Raw genomic sequence first — 5,931 nt, 5'->3', positions numbered from 1 at the left:
GATTAGAAGTAAATGAAAATAAGGGAGGTAGACGTAATATCGTAAATTAAAGGGGAGGTGAGTATTATAGAGCGAAACATGGAGGTCTCTGAAATTATCCCTAATAAATATTATAAAAATAATTTTATTTTGATTTGATTAACAAGTACTAACATTAACATTATGTAATATTGTTTTGTCGATATTTATGATAATATTTTAAATTATAATTTAAAATTTAATTTAATAATTATAAAAAAATATTTTTTTTTAAAAAAAGTGGGCTGACCCGTCAAGCATGTAGCCCACGTACTTGTGGGTTGGACCGATCATTTTATGGCCCACGCCAAAAATAGGTTAGCCCGATCTGACCCGTAAAATGTTAAAGTCTGTATGGGTTAGTTCGGATGAGTTGGCTAGCCCATATTGACAACTCTAATTGCAATCTCATGTGAACTTGATCTCATAGGACAGTCTATAAAAACAATTTTTTATTCAAATGTAACGGTTTCTAATGTGTTGCAATGACATTTTATGGAACACTTTTGAAGCTATAGCAACGGTTTAACTTGCATATAACAATGATTATTTGAACCATTTGTAATAGTTTGGTAGGCTATTGCAACAACCAAATGTCACATTGCAATGGTTCAATATCCAGAATTATATTAATTTTATTGTAATAATTATTTGTATATATAATAAAAAATATAGTACATACAATTTTATACAACTCTTAACATAATCTATTTTTTGTTCAACAAACACAATATCCAAAAAACAATAAGAAGAGTTACAATCAAAGCATCAAATAACTAGCTCCCCCAACAAGCCTGTTCAAATCCTCTATATATATAGTTTCCCTATTTATACCGTTCTTCTATTAATAATAAATTATCTTTACATTTGTGTTTACTATAAAGATTGTCAAAATTCTTATACTTGCACTCCAGTTTTACTTGCTCGTTGATCAGCTGTCATCGAGGCTTTTACTAATTCTAGAATGCATAATTCATGGCCATCCAAATAAGAATCTTTACAAACAATAAGGGCTTAAGTCATATGTGGCCCCCTAAAGTTGTCTGCATATTTTACTTAGACACCTTAATTTATTATTGTACCTATCGAACACTTAAATCTTAACAAATTTATATCTATTTGACACCAAATGTGAATCAATAAAAATAAAAATATGCGTGCATCTCAAACGCTTAAACATAACAAATGGACCACAGAAACGATGACACGTGGCAATTGAATTAATTTAATGAATAACTCTATATAAAAATAATCAAAAAGCAATTTAAAAAACAACAACTTATTTTTAAAATTAATCCACTCCACCCCCACCCCTACCCACCCACCTTTCTTCTTCTTCTTCTTCTTCTCTATCGTAACTTACTTTCATGTCCGTGAATTCACGCCGCCCGCCACTAAACCATCAGATCCACACTCTTTCTTCTTCTTCTTCTTCTCCATTCCCTTTTCAGTCTTCTGCGCCTCCATTCCTTTCTTAATTCTTTCTCATCGAATTTTATCACTTTTATCATCGTCAATAATATATCATTATTGTCCATCTAAGCAAATCCTTTATTTACATTTCATTCTAATAGCATTAAGACCTTCCACTCATTGTCTTCATCTTCTTCACACTAGCAATCATTTATCACAATACAAAAAATAATAATGAAGTTTTACAAAAAATATAGTCAATTGTTTCACTGGAATATTATAAATGATAAAAATTTGCTAAAATAATTAAGATTTTAATTAAATTATCATAGAAAAAGAAACACGAGAAAAATTGAAGAGGGTGAGAGAGATGATGAACAGTTGCATCCTGCACAAGATGTTTTTTCCTTTTTTTTTTTATTATTATTAATTATTCTTATTATATTATCCATTAATTTAAGTGTATAAGTGGAAAAGGAAAAAAATAAATGTTAATTTTAATGTCTTTACGCGCTTAAAAGAGTGTGAATTACATCTTTTTTGCCAGATCATCATTTGTGCTCAATAGGAATTATTTTTGAACAAATAAGGTGTTCAATAGGTACAACGATAGGTTAAAGTAACAACTTCAGGGGGGCGTATATGACTTAAGCCAACAATAAGTTTATTCAATGAAGCATGTATTCAACACTTCAAATTTTAAAAACAAAATTTGTAATTCGTAACATAAATTGAATAGGGTAAACACTTCGATCAAAATTTTAAATAAGGGTGGAAATAAACTTAACAATCAGAATAAGGGTAGAAATAAATTGAACAATCTATCTGATCATCCATACAATTAAAGCTGAATTATTCCAGCTAGTTCAGGAAAACCATGTGGACCATTCTCGTAGGCATGCTTTATATGAAACAAAATCATATGTGAGGTCAGATATGCAAGAGTTAATTAAAACATATAAAATTCGTTAGTTTAAGATTTTTGTCATTTAGATGTAGTAGGAAACACAAAGAAACTTGACAACATGTATAACTTGAAATACAAGAGAACTCAAAATTTGAATCGTGGCTAAATACAACAATTGACAATTTTGAAAGTAAAAACGTCTTTCTCCTTCAAGACTTTGAATTGATACACTCAAGGTGTACTCTATGTACAATATGGATATCACTAGATTTTTAAACAGGATAAAACAAGTTATCAGACGTTAGCCCACATGTAGAAAAACAAAAATGTGGACAATTTATATTTTGATTAAAAATAGGCATACGTTGCATTTTGAAGTAAAGAAATAATTTTTCTAAGTATGAAAGTCTAAATATAAAAGAAAGAGATATTAATTGAACTCAAGCATGATTTAAGCTTAAAATAGACAAACAGTCTCATACTTATCAAATGGTAAATTTTATTTAAAATCTTTATGTCTTGTGGATAGAACTCTAAAATTGTAAAGCTCAAGAACTCACTATGAACTCATCCAAAGACCTCAAATTTTTTCAAGATAAAAGGAGTAGTAGAAGCAAATCATTGTGTCTCAAAGCATGACCTCCAAGTGTGTAACATAAACGGAACCACAAAACAACAAAAGAGAGTTCACCTTTCCTACTGAAATTACTCCATGAAATAGCAAGAGAGTTGGTTGAAACTACAGTTAATGATTTTTTGCATCATGGATTACATCCTAAATTTTTTAGGAATGAACTTTATAATTATCAAATTATATAAAGTAGTGACAACCCTCTTAACAGAAAACAAAGGCAAGAAAAACATATTGGTCTGGACATCAACAATCCAATAAAAGTATGGTCAAAACAAAATGAACAAAGTAGTGAAAAGAAACAAACTACCTTAAGGCAGTATCCTAAATCCAGAGCTTCATCCTTCTATTTTGCAGTACAAACTCCATTTAGGATATGGCCTTTCACCTTTCATGATATCATTCATTGACAATATCCTCTTTTCTTGATCCTCCTCCTTCTCCTCTAGTGAACTCACCTAGATGAAATCTGAGGGTTGATCTTGGCTACAACAGGATAATTAAAGAACGAACGAGACCTTTTTTTTAATAAAGCACAGAGAGATAGAGCCACACTCAGATGCCATAGTGTCCATCAAGCCTAAGATACTAATAGCATTCAGAAAATCTTATCTCTCTCCTAATTGTCCGAACATGAAAGAAAGATTTAACTGTATAGCTTAATAATATAAATTTGAGAAATTTCAGTTGTTCTAACAACATATGGTTGTGGCCTTCCAAGTAAAACACCAATTTTTCCAAATGATTCTCCAGCAACAACCTTTCCAATGATCTGTTTCTTTAACATATTTCAGAAAAAATAAATTAAGGCCAATATGTTTGAAAAGATATGATGTGTAATACTTACTTGTTCACGTCCATTGGTATATACTAAAAGATCCTGAAATAGTATACATAAGTGATTTATAACATGAAAAACAAATTCGATGTGTTCAAGTAACTGTACCAAACAAATTTACATACCAATGCTCTTGAGACTATTAAGTAAAAATCAATTTGAGACTCATTCTGTAAAATCACATCTTCCTTAGATGGTAGTATTCAATTTCCATTTCAAGAACCTTAAAAGCAGGATATAAACCACTGAATATATCTTTTATACACCTAGTGTGAAGGGTATCAGAACAATGTAGAACAAGAAATTACCAGTTGGAAAAGAAGGCACCTAGAAACGCCTCGGAATAGACTGACATTTTGAACTATTGATAAAAACAGGTAATGTGCAATGCTTGATCTGGTACCTTTTGGCAGAATATTCATGGTCTCTTTTTGTTGCACCTATTAAAGTTTCTACTTAAGACAAATATGAGACAAAATCTGATCTTATATCCTTGGTGATAACTGATTCCGTTTCGCAAATTCTTGAGCAGCTTCTACATTATCCCTCTGACACAACAAAATAATGAAGTTCAATATCTTTTACACGATCAGTACGTATAAATATATTCAGAGAGACGAGAAACGAGAGTATACAAAGTTTCTTGTGCAGCCAGTCCAGTGAATTAGAAGATTTGTCATATTACACCTGATATAAGATGTCAATCCCAATAGTGCACATAAAGCATGAAAACATAGACAATCATATTACATATTAGACACTTGAGAATTTGAGTATGGCTCCACAGGAAGCATTAAAATCTTATTTCTATCAAGCAGATGACATTCACTGCACAGCTAGTCTTAGTGAAATATTTCACCAATAATTACTCTACTAAGGTATTAACCAACACATTATTTTCAACTCAGAAAACCAACAAGAACACAAAGCAACCAAAAAATAGAAAAAACACAAGCCACGCATATGAATGGAGATATGCAATTTGAATTTCTAAATATGACAGATAAACAAAAAATTAAGAATATGCATACCCCATTTTTTTTCGGAAAACAATAAAATTTTAAAAGTGGATACAAATTCGAACCCTAATAACAAAAAGTCATATATAATCCTTTGTAGAAAAAAGAACCGACTCATACCTAAAAACCAAGATATGAAGATCGAGCAATTTAGATTTGAGCGAGGTTTCTCTTTGTTTAGATTTGAACAAACAATGAGAAAAGATGAATGAAAAATTCAAGAGCTACCCAGATCCTCGTTCAAGAATATTTCGATTTTTTTTGCTTTGTCACTCAGAGAGAAGATAATGTATGACCTAAAATGCTAAAAGACATAAACAGGATATACTTTTTAGGAATTAAATATATACTATTTTTTTGTGAAATTAAAAGAGGGAAAATATGGAGGGAGTACACAAGTGTTGCAGTAGATAATTTTTTTGAAGAAGTGTTGCTATTGGTGGATTTATTGCACCAGTTGAAACTACTGTTGCGTTAATGTTTTATACAACAACACATGTTTTTCTAAGGCAATAATTTCATTAAATTATGTTCTAATAGAATCAAATTTTTTTGGCAACGGTCAATAAACGCTCTGATAGTCTATCTATATCAACAGTGAAATAATTGTTGCAAAGAAAGCGTTGCTATAGACTATGTTTCTAGTAGTGTATATATGACAAAGAACTGAAAGTACAATCTTTCTTTCATTTCTTTCATTTACGAATGTTGATTAGAATGAGGAATTGAGATATGATTATACCTTAGTCAAAATTAGTTAAATAAAGAACCTTTTTAGTTAAATTTTAAATAACTTTTTGATTAAATTTATAATATAATTTGATAAAAATATTTATAAAGTAAGAAGAGTTGGATCAAGTATTTAATCCAAAAGAAAATAAATTTTTCTTTTCTTTTTTATCATTTTTTGTTATGTCAACACTGTGTTAATTTATTTATATTTATTTATTTAATAATGGAAAGAAGTTTGTATCAATTATAATAAGTGAATTTCTACTTTTTAGATCTTCTATTTTATAAAAGTGAAATTTGTGATTTAATATTATGTCAAACAATTGGAACAAATTTATTTTATCTCCATCACAGCTCTTTTATTTTCAAAAAT

The 5,931-nt window shown here is 29.7% G+C and overlaps 1 long non-coding RNA gene across 4 annotated transcripts; it reads right to left on the bottom strand.

Annotated features, from left to right (window-relative positions):
* Positions 1–1,375: 1,375 nt before the first annotated feature.
* On the bottom strand, positions 1,376–5,145 carry LOC138340602 (uncharacterized). Of its 4 annotated transcripts, none has more exons than XR_011213280.1 (4): positions 4,947–5,145; positions 4,116–4,355; positions 3,280–3,427; positions 1,376–1,631 (listed from the first exon to the last, which is right to left on the bottom strand). It is a non-coding gene; the product is annotated as an uncharacterized lncRNA (long non-coding RNA). The 4 variants fall into 4 exon arrangements; XR_011213277.1 differs by lacking the exon at positions 1,376–1,631 and adding an exon at positions 4,443–4,494 and having other exon boundaries at positions 3,107–3,427; XR_011213279.1 differs by lacking the exon at positions 1,376–1,631 and having other exon boundaries at positions 3,107–3,427.
* Between the last annotated feature and the right edge of the window lie 786 nt (positions 5,146–5,931).

Source organism: Solanum lycopersicum, chromosome 12 (assembly GCF_036512215.1).
Source record: "Solanum lycopersicum chromosome 12, SLM_r2.1".
Classification (NCBI taxonomy): domain Eukaryota; kingdom Viridiplantae; phylum Streptophyta; class Magnoliopsida; order Solanales; family Solanaceae; genus Solanum; species Solanum lycopersicum.
This window is presented reverse-complemented; position numbering and strand designations above follow the sequence as displayed.